Below are 11755 nucleotides of genomic sequence, written 5' to 3'. Positions count from 1 at the left end.
CAAGCGGTAGACTTTTGGTGAAAGTTCAGAGAGCTTCTAATCGTCTATATAAGATATCACTCAAAGTTGGTAAACCTACTTGTCTACTCGCAAAGATCAAGGAGGAACCATGGAGATGGCACGCACGCCTTGGTCATATAAGCCTCAAGACAATAAGGGCCATGGCAACACATGATATGGTTTGTGGCTTACCTGAAATACATGAAGAGAAGCAGCTGTGTGACTCGTGTTTGTTCGGGAAGCAGACGCGTCACAGCTTTCCTGCAGCAACTGTATACAGATCTTCGGTTGCTCTCGAGCTGTTACACGCAGATCTGTGCGGTCCCATATCGCCGGCAACACAAGGTCACAACAACTATATCTTCGTCATAGTTGATGATTGTACGAGATATATGTGGTCTATTTTGTTGAGAGAAAAGAGTGAAGCCTTTGATAGATTCAAGAGTTTTAAAGCCCTTGTTGAGAGGGAAGCAAACAAGACAATCGGAACACTCCGTACGGACAGAGGAGGAGAGTTCACGTCAAAGGACTTCCAAGACTTCTGCAACAAACATGGCATCAAACGCCATTTAACAGCACCATATACTCCACAACAGAATGGAGTTGTGGAGAGAAGGAATCGTACTTTAATGGAGATGACTCGAAGCATGATGAAAGCTATGAAGGTACCGAAATACATGTGGGGAGAAGCCGTGCGACACGCAACATATGTGATCAATCGGGTTCCTACTAGAGCATTGAAGAATAAAACTCCATACGAAAGCTTGAAGGGAGGAAACCCTAACGTAGGTCACATAAGAGTTTTTGGATGTGTTGCTCACGCGAAAGTAGATTCAGTTCATCTAAGGAAACTTGATGATCGTTCTCAAGCTCTTGTTCATATCGGAATCGAACCCGGCACGAAAGCTTATCGACTTTATAATCCTACTTTCAGAAGGATAGTCGTAAGTCGGGACGTAATTTTCGACGAGAAGACATGTTGGAATTGGAAGGGAGCTACTAGGGAAGGACAAGACGACTCTGGTATGTTCCGGATGACGTGGGGATTGACTGTAAACGAAGGGAATGGTCCGTTTATAGCCAGCACACAACAAGAAGAAACCGCAAATGCAGAAACAGAGCAGCAAGAAGACGAAACAGGTGTTACACACGCAGAATCAGATGTAACACACAACGAAGAAGAAGAAGTTGACCAAAGCTCGACACAGGAAGTAAGACGCTCAACTCGTCAAACAAGTAAACCTAGTTACCTAGATGACTACATTTTACTTGCTGAGATAGAATGTGAGCTGCTGCTTCATGATATCAATGATGAGCCAAAGAATTTCCAAGAAGCAAAGGGAGATAAAAGATGGACGAAGGCATGTGAAGACGAGATCCATTCGATCAACATAAACAAGACATGGACGCTAACAGACAAGCCAGCTGGAGCAAAGATCATCGGTCTCAAGTGGATCTTCAAGATCAAAAGAAACGCTGATGGATCTATCAACAAGTTCAAAGCGAGACTCGTAGCTAAAGGTTACGTACAAGAACATGGTATCGACTTTGATGAAGTGTTTGCACCAGTGGCTCGATTAGAGACCATAGGACTCCTGATTGGGTTAGCTGCTGCGAATAAGTGGGAGATTCACCATCTAGACGTCAAGACAGCATTCTTACATGGTGAGTTACACGAAGAAGTTTATGTGTCACAGCCTGAAGGGTTTGAAAAGAAGGGAGAAGAGCATAAGGTTTTCAAACTCTCCAAGGCCTTGTATGGATTGAAACAAGCTCCACGAGCTTGGAACATAAAGCTTGATCGAACTTTGAAGCAACTCGGCTTCAAGAGGTGTTCTAAAGAAAATTCGGTCTATCGAAAGGATGATAAAGGAAAGCTTCTTATCGTGGCTATCTACGTTGACGACTTGTTCATTACCGGAGACTCTGCAAAAGAAATCTCAGAGTTTAAGAAGAACATGTCAAAGAACTTTGAGATGTCTGATTTTGGTTTTCTAACATACTACCTCGGATTGGAAGTAAAACAAAGCTCAAAGTACATCATGATCAATCAAGAAGCGTATGCGAGGAGAGTATTGGAGGAAGCTGCAATGGACGACTGCAACTCAACATGTATACCCATGGAGTTCGGTCTGCAACTCTCAAAAGGCCTCGACGAACCTGAGATAGATGCTACACTTTATCGAAGGAGAATTGGCTGCCTCAGATATCTTATGCACTCAAGACCAGATATGTGTTACGCAGTGGGCATCTTGAGTAGATATATGCACTCACCAAGAACGTCTCACGGCAACGCACTGAAGCAAGTGCTAAGGTACTTAAAGGGAACAGTCGGGTACGGATTATCTTACGAGCAAGGTGGATCAATGAATCTCGTGGGATATAGTGACAGTAGTCACAACACGGATCCGGACGATGGAAGAAGTACGACAGGTCACTTGTTTTGTCTAGGAGAAACGCCAATCACTTGGTGCTCGCAGAAGCAAGACACAGTGTCTTTAAGCTCGTGTGAAGCAGAGTATATGGCGGCAACGGAAGCAGCAAAGCAAGCGGTCTGGATACAAGATTTGATAAGTGAGATTACAGGAAAAGAGATGAAGAAGACGATGATACGAGTGGACAACAAGTCAGTTATCTCATTAGCCAAGAATCCCGTGTTTCACCGAAGAAGCAAGCACATTCACAAGAGGTTCCATTTCATTCGCGAACGAGTGGAGCAAGACGAGATTGATGTGGAACATGTCCTTGGAGAAAAGCAGAAAGCGGACATCCTAACTAAAGCTTTAGCAAGAATCAAGTTCAAAGAGATGAGGGAGCTGATTCAAGTTCAAGACTTAAGCAAAGATGGCTTGAAGCTTAGAAGGGAGAATGTTGGATAAGCTTCAAAGATAGCTTAGGAGACAAGTTATTCATAAAAGGAAGTTTGAATAACTAAAAAGGAAAAACTTGATTTAGATTTATGTTAAGTTTCTAGATCACATTGTAATAGGTTAAGCTAAGACCCTATATATAGAGATCTATAATGTAAGATGATCTCAAGAAGTTAAGAGTTTAATAAAACGAAGAAACTGTTTTATTAACAAGCTTTGCATATCACATTCGATCCTTAGGCGACTTTATGTGTGTGTTGTGAGCTAATAATACGTTAGTTCATAACAAATTGGTGCGGTGAGTACGATCGGATCGACGCGATGGTGATGGGAAGTGGTGCGGCGGAGCAATCAATCGGGGAACTAAGCGCAGCTGTAGCTGAGACGGTGAATCGATTGAACTCGTTAACGGATTCGATGGATGCGATGGCGAAATGGAGATCGGAGGCGGAGAAGCATGCGAAGGAAACGACGAAGACGATGTCGACCATGAACACGATGATCGCGTCTTTGGTTGAGATGATGAACAAACGTTTTCCTTCCGATGACGATATCCACACTCCATATTTAAATCCATCTAAACAACTGATTCAGGTAAACGGAGGGAACTCGGAACCTGGAGGTAGCGATACGTTGTTAGGTTATCGGAGAATCACTGATATTATGCCTGATCGTGATAGTTTGATACGGAAGGTTGATATGCCGATGTTTGATGGTAAACATCCTTATGGTTGGATTGCGAGAATGGAGAATTTTTTCAGGGTTGGTCAATATTCAGAACATCAGAAGTTGGAATTGATCGCCTTGAGTCTGGAGGGGGATGTTTTGAGCTGGTACAATGGAGAAGATAAAAGATTACCATTCAAGAATTGGACGGAGCTTAAGAAACGTATTGTTTCCAGATTTGGTAATCATCAGATGAGCACGCCGAAGCAGTGTTTGGCTGTGATCACTCAGACGGGAACGGTGGCTGATTATGTGAGACGTTTTGAAGAAGTATCATCATTAGTCGTGGGAGTGGATGATGAAATGTTGGAAGCTGTATTTTTAGAGGTTTGAAGCAAGAGATGAAGGAGATTGTACGACTGAAAGAACCAAGAGACTTACCACATATGATTGCGACAATGTTGCAAATGGAGGATGGATTGTTGTGTAGAACAATGATGAATGTGAGGCACACATCAACTCGTGGTAGCCAGTATCAAAACTTTTCTCAGAAGTCTTCTGATATTCGTGTTCACGCACACCAATTAACCTAATGTGCACACTACCACAATCGAATGGTATGTCGATGTAGCACTTTAGGATCGAATCCACAGAGACCAACTCTTACACTTTATTTCTGTTGGATCAAAATCAAGCTAAGACAAATATGGGGTTTTGATTTAAGTAGTGACGTGCAAGTAAAGTAAATGATTGCAAAGAGTAAATTTAATTTAAAGAGAAGCCAGTCTAGGGTTACTTCATCGGGTGCTAAAACTTGTGAGCTAAACAATTATTCAAGTGCTAATAAGAACAGTCTAGAACTCGGATCACTCAAGTAGAACAGTCCACTGTCGTGGTACTGCTCCCTATGCTGATCGATCTCACCGTCTAACTGTCGTTGAGGTGAGAAGCGACAACAAGCAATAGAGATCAAGTCTGATAGGTTCACAGAACACCCTAATATCTACTTTCGCTGATTAGGGATGCAATGCTCATTCAAAACAGATCTAGCAACCTAAACACTTTTGATGATCAGATTAAACCTATGATCTAACATTAAGCGGCCAGTTTAATGCAAGCAATAAGAACAGTTATGAATGAAGACAATCAATGGATTCACTTATCTATGTTTAGCTCACGAAATCAACACCCTAAAACCCTAGACAAGCTAGCCGACTACTCAGCCATGAACAGAGAAAACACAGAGTTCATAAATGAATAATACTGCATAAATATAACAGAAACAAAGAGAGGGTTCAGGATGATCTTCTCTAAAACGAGAGAGAGAGAGAGAGATCCTTCTCCCTTTACAAGGTATAAAATCACAAAGCAAGTCTCCAATGGTTTCTTCTATGAAAAGAAGCGTAGAATGATAATGAGAAAACATAAAATATGATATATCAAAGCCACAGGCGGCTGGGAGAGAAAAATAGGATAATTAGGGCAAATCTCGAAATAATATTGGTTTCCATAAAAATCTCTGCCGCTGGAACAATCACTCGGGTTGTTCCGCTCGATCAGGAACAATCATCAGACTGTTCTGCGTGAAAATCACCAAACTGCATTGTTTTCTGCCTCTTTTGTTCCAGCAGGTCCATCTCCCATCCAGTGCAACTCCAGACCTGTAATGACTCGAAAAGGACTAGAAAGACTCGATAAAGACTTGAAAACCAATTAGAAAACATATATACAATGATGTATAAAACACCATATATCAATTCCCCCAGACTTAGATCCTTGTTTGTCCTCGAACAAGACCAAGTATCAAGAACAGGGAGAAAGGTTTGAAAGTGTGGGAACTCTCCTATTCTCAGCCACCATACCTTAACCACGAATCTTTGAACCATACAAGCAGTAAACTAGGACAACACACCTTTACCAGAACCCCACTGACTGCTGTTCAAAAATCGGCTCCATACTCTACATCTCAAACCTGAACAAGCAACACTATCGAGTTAGAACTCCCTACATTCATTTAAGAGCAGCGTGAGCTTCTCATCACAGGCACTATTCAGGGTAAACGTGCTAGGTGTGGAACAGGCTAATTTTATGGTGGAGTTAAAGAGTGTTTAGGGGCTACCAACTTTTCGTAGTGGATGCAGGATATCGCGCAAAATAGTCGTGAGAGGACGGCTCCATTGATGTCCACAGCCCCTTACTCGTTTTGCTATCTCGGAAGCGACTGTTCTTTTCGTTCGAGAACAATCATCAGACTGCTCCGCTCATCTGTCTGCTCTTCATCCCTTCATATTGATACCCACTCTTCTGCTCGACCTTTCCAGTGGCTCATGTATCCTGAATTCTTCTCCTTCTCCATCACCATATGCTAAACAAAATGAAAGATATATAAATATATATATATATATTTTTTTTTTTTTTACAAGTACAAAAAGAGATGGTGAGGTGACGAAGAAGGAGGTAACATGTGATGTCAAGGATGCCACTGGTGGTTTTGATTCAAATCATTCTGGTTCTCCACCCATGTTCTTGAACAGCTCATTGGTTATGGAGTGGTTGCTCCCTTAATCTGCTTGTTCTCCTTCTGGCTGAATCTGCGCAGCAGTAACGAGTAAGAGGCTGCGTCGATCCTTTCCTCTCCGACCTTTTTGCACATATTTGCACATATAACACTGAAAAACAAATGCATGAAGGTGGAATAAAGGCTAAGGTTCAGGGTGGGAACTAGCTAAAGATGAGCTAGCCACTCAGGAACAACAAGATGGATAGAAAGAATAAGAAGTCCTGAGTGTAGTTCTCGTTTCCCTGATCTAGTGCCCATAACAAGAAGAATTTCAGTCAAGATTAGGTTCAAGTTATTTGGAGTTAAGTCTACCCAGTGTAACCTGATCGGCTGAGAACTTCTGGAGAATCAAGTGAGATATGTAAGGGTGTTCCGGGTCCACATGTGTGTCTTTCGCCACTGCTAAGGTCACTGAATAAGACAACTAAAGCACGAGGTGGTTAGTGATCAACACAGAATAAGGTCCTAATTCCCACAAAACTTTGACTGACTCGATCCTAAAAATTGACTCAAACTAACTCAAGAGAAAAACAAAAGAAAGAAACGAGTTAGTAAACGACGAAGACCCTCCCCCAGACTTACTTCACAACGTCTCGGTGTGAAAATAAATCAGAGAGAAGGTGAAAACAAGAATTTACAATTTTTTTGGTCGAGATACTTACCTGGAGCGGGTGCTCCGAAAAATTATGGGTGTTCTGTCGCCAGATTTTCACCTGGGCGGTTGTTCTTGGCTCCTGCAGAACAGGGAGCTCCGTTTCTGCAACCCAGAATTTTTCGAAGTATCTCGAATTTTTCTGCTTTTTAACCTGAAACTCAATAAACTAAAACGAAAATAAGCAAACAAAAACAAAACCAAGTTATATTTACACTTACCAGTGGGTTGCCTCCCACCAAGCGCTTGGTTAAAGTCACTAGCTTGACTTGGTGACAGGGATCAGTCGGTTTGAGCTTGAGGGCTTGTTCCAAAACAAGCTCCACAATCAGACATGTTCAGCTTCAAAACTCTGCTCAACAACCCTTTCACAGCAGCTTCTCCTTTCTCTTTCAGCTCATCAGTGAGAATAACTCTGATTTTAGAGAAAGGTTTAGAGGTACCCTTGCACTTTACCTCATACTCAAATGGATTTCTCATCACACCAGTGAGGTGTCAAAGTCATAGTAGGATCTCCTTTGACCCTTTTCTTCTGGACTTTCTCTTTCACCCTTGCATTCCCACTGAGTTTCTTGGTATCAGTGTGAGGATCTCCATTCAAGACTTCCTTGAACTCACTGTTTTTACCAAGCTCCTTCCTTGGAACAACCTTCAGCTTTTCTCCACTGAACACTGAGATGCAAGAGGCGTGTAGTTTCTGAAATCTGGTGGGAACAGCCTGATAGAAGACATTCTTGTTGATGTGGGAGAAAGAGACTCTCTTATTAGGCATATCAACGATTGCTCCCACTGTAGCCATAAATGTCCTTCCTAAGATCAAAGGCATCTCATGATCCTTGTTCATCTCAACAACCTGAAATTCAGTATGGAGAACACAGTCCCCAACTTGGACAGGAAGGTTGCGAATAGTGCCATAAGGAACTGCTCTGGAAGAGTTTGCAAAAGTCAGAGTCACCTTAGAAGGCTCAACATCAGCAATGTCTAACTTGTCTACAATCGCCTTTGAGACAAGATTCACACAAGATCCAGAGTCACAAAGAGCTTCCTCAAATTCTACTCCAGCAATAGAACATGGAAAAGCAAATTTTCCAGGGTCATCAACCTTAGGCAACACCTTCAGGTGTCTAGGTGGAATCGGATAGGGAACCTTAGGAATATAGACTCGCACTGGTGGAATATCAGTAGATCCGTCGGGAGAGGGAGCAGTCGCGGGAGCAGTCACTCTAGAGCTAGCAGACTGCTCTATTCTCTGTTCTGCGCCCAGAACAGTCTCAGCGAACAGTTGTTCCGCTTGTTTTTTCTCAGATTTCTCACGGCTATGCTCGGTTGCATTACAGTGCTCAGCCCTAGGATTCATCACACTCTTTCCACGAATGGTCTATTGCTGCCTTTTAACAGTTTCAGCAGTTTGAGCAAGCTGAACATCAATCCTCTTTATGTGGTTGCTCACAGTATCACATTTTGAATTCAGCTCAGTGAACATGCTGTCCATCCTGGTATTGATGTCTGCGGTAACCTGATTCAGTGCCTTGACCTGAAGCTGCTGGCTCTGGAGCTTCTGCTGCATCATAATGTTCAGATTTTTCAGATCATCTGGCGGACTGTTCCCTGCAGTTGGAGCACTCGCGGTTGGAACAGCTTGCTGATTTCTCTGCGGGGTGGTGTTCTGATACCCAGATCTTTGTGCCTGGTAGTTCTGCAGTAGCTGATCGACCTTAGCTGTCAGCTCATCAATTTTCTGGGTGTGTACACTGTTGAATTCCTTAGAGCGATCGCTCTCCTTGTTCTCATTGGTTGAGCTAGCTGCCATATTCTCAATCAGCTTGAGCGCTCCATCAGTGGTCTGAGTCATGAAGTCTCCATTGCTCGAAGAGTATAGAGCACCTTGGTATTTCCAGTCCACCCCATCATAGAAAATGCCCAGGAGGTAATCATCATCAAATCCATGGTGAGGGCATTCTCTCTGGTTGTCATTGAAGCGCTCCCATGCGTCACAAAAAGGCTCATCATGGAGCTGTCTGAATGAAGTGATCTTGTTCCTCAATGCAGCTGTTCTCGCCTTAGAGTAGAAATGGTTGAGGAACGCTGATCGGACATGTTCCCATGAAGTGACAGAGCCGGTAGCGAGGGAGTTCAACCACCGTGTAGCTTTTCCATTAAGAGAGAATGGGAATAGCATGCACTTGATGTAGTCTGGTGGCACACCATTTACACGAGTAAAACTGCAGACTTTTTCGAAATTCTCAGTATGCTCCATTGGCATTTCTGCAGAGAGACCAGAGAACACTTTTCTCTGCACCAGATCAATCAGAGCAGGCTTGATCTCGAAGTCCTGCCTGGTGCAGAGTGGAGGAACAATGGCAGAGCGCGTAGTAGGAATGTTCCGCGGAAGGTTTCTCTCTCCGATTGGAACAGTTTGCGCTGCTTGTTCCTGCCGCGCGAGAGCAGCCTGTTGAGCAGATTGTTCTGCAGCTGCTTGCTGAGCTTGGATGGTCTGCTGCATCTGAAGCATCTGCTGTTGCATCGTTGCATTGCTGCAGCGAGATCATCCTGATGACCGTGATCACCCATGGTGGTGTCAGTAGGCCTTTGCTGTTGTCTATTCTGATTTTCTAAACCTTGCGATCTCCTGCAACAAAGAGAAAAGAGCAAGTTAGAGGTCTTAGACTAAATAAATAACCGAAAAATAAAGGTAAAAAGATGGTCCCCGACAACGGCGCCAAATTGATATTCGTGTTCACGCACACCAATTAACCTAATGTGCACACTACCACAATCGAATGGTATGTCGATGTAGCACTTTAGGATCGAATCCACAGAGACCAACTCTTACACTTTATTTCTATTGGATCGAAATCAAGCTAAGACAAATATGGGGTTTTGATTTAAGTAGTGACGTGCAAGTAAATTAAATGATTGCAAAGAGTAAATTTAATTTAAAGAGAAGCCAGTCTAGGGTTACTTCATCGGGTGCTAAAACTTGTGAGCTAAACAATTATTCAAGTGCTAATAAGAACAGTCTAGAACTCGGATCACTCAAGTAGAACAGTCCACTGTCGTGGTACTGCTCCCTATGCTGATCGATCTCACCGTCTAACTGTCGTTGAGGTGAGAAGCGACAACAAACAATAGAGATCAAGTCCGATAGGTTCACAGAACACCCTAATATATACTTTCGCTGATTAGGAATGCAATGCTCATTCAAAACAGATCTAGCAACCTAAACAGTTTTGATGATCAGATTAAACCTATGATCTAACATTAAGCGGCCAGTTTAATGCAAGCAATAAGAACAGTTATGAATGAAGACAATCAATGGATTCACTTATCTATGTTTAGCTCACGAAATCAACACCCTAGAACCCTAGACAAGCTAGCCGACTACTCAGCCATGAACAGAGAAAACACAGAGTTCATAAATGAATAATACTGCATAAATATAACAGAAACAAAGAGAGGGTTCAGGATGATCTTCTCTAAAACGAGAGAGAGAGAGAGAGAGAGATCCTTCTCCCTTTACAAGGTATGAAATCACAAAGCAAGTCTCCAATGGTTTCTTCTATGAAAAGAAGCGTAGAATGATAATGAGAAAACAGAAAATATGATATATCAAAGCCACAGGCGGCTGGGAGAGAAAAATAGGATAATTAGGGCAAATCCCGAAATAATAGTGGTTTCCATAAAAATCTCTGCCGCTGGAACAATCACTCGGGTTGTTCCGCTCGATCATGAACAATCATCAGACTGTTCTGCGTGAAAATCACCAAACTGCACTGTTTTCTGCCTCTTTTGTTCCAGCAGGTCCATCTCCCATCCAGTGCAACTCCAGACCTGTAATGACTCGAAAAGGACTAGAAAGACTCGATAAAGACTTGAAAACCAATTAGAAAACATATATACAATGATGTATAAAACACCATATATCATCTTCGTCTCAAAATAATACAGCTCTGACATGGAAAGCAAAACCACTGTTGATTGAAGCCGCTCCTGAAGGTGATAACAACCAAACAAGACACAGAATCAGGCGAAGAAACCAGCTGAGTGCAGTCGATTACATCTATCTCCTGCTGAATATGCACGACAGAAGAGGGAGGGTCAGTGTTTCAAATGCGATGAGAAACATTTTTTATGGTCACATCTGTGCTAATAAGCAATTACAAGCACTTACTGTGATTGATGGTTGTGAAGTGGAACTAGTAGAAGATGAGTTCTTTGATACTGTGGAAGAAGAACAAGGTCCAACAACGGAGTGTATGGCTCTCTCATTCAATTCCTTTGCGGGCATAACACACCAACAACTACAAAAATTAAAGGAAGAGTTGGGAAGTTAAATGTGGTTGTAATGTTGGACAGCGGAGCTTCTCATAATTTCATGAAACCTGATGTTATGAGCCGAGCTAAGTTGCAAATCCAAAAGCAACAAGGCTTAGAAGTGTTATTGGGGATGGGAGTATCAGTTGATGGATTGGGTGTTTGTAAGGAAGTAGAGTTTCGAGTGGCAGAGTTGGCTTTTACCGTAGACTTCATAGCTGGATTTGGGTAATGTTGACGTGATACTGGGAGTTCAATGGCTGAGGACATTAGGACGATGTCAAGTGGATTGGGAATTGCATGAACCATCATTCATGTATAAAGGGAAGATGGAGACTTTGTATGGTAATCCCACTCTGCATGACCGGAAGTTCTCTTTCAAATCTTTACAACCTGAGAAGTCCTTATTTCCTAAGGTACCACCTAAAGAAGGTGAAGTAATTCCTGCGGTATTGCAAGATGTTGGTGAAGTTTGAGGGAGTGTTTGCAGTACCAACAAAATTACCACCAGTGAGGAATAAAGAACATGCTATTAATCTGAAGCATGGAACCAATCCGATCAGTGTTCGACCTTATAGGTACCCGCACAAACAAAAAGAGGAGATGGAGCAATTGGTTAAGCAAATGTTGGAGTCGGGGATCATACGTCCTAGTCGAAGTCCTTACTCCAGCCCAGTTCTGTTGGTGAAGAAA

General features: G+C 42.6%; 1 non-coding gene across 1 annotated transcript; it reads left to right on the top strand.

The window, feature by feature from the left end:
- The first annotated feature begins 8688 nt into the window (after positions 1-8688).
- On the top strand, positions 8689-8795 carry LOC130497227 (small nucleolar RNA R71). Its single transcript, XR_008936237.1, has one exon. It is a non-coding gene; the product is annotated as a small nucleolar RNA R71 (small nucleolar RNA).
- The last annotated feature ends 2960 nt before the right edge of the window (positions 8796-11755 follow it).

The sequence above is a fragment of the Raphanus sativus genome, chromosome 6 (genome assembly GCF_000801105.2).
Source record: "Raphanus sativus cultivar WK10039 chromosome 6, ASM80110v3, whole genome shotgun sequence".
Taxonomy (NCBI): domain Eukaryota; kingdom Viridiplantae; phylum Streptophyta; class Magnoliopsida; order Brassicales; family Brassicaceae; genus Raphanus; species Raphanus sativus.
The sequence above is the reverse complement of the archived record's forward strand: the minus strand, read 5'-3'. Positions and strand labels throughout refer to the sequence as shown.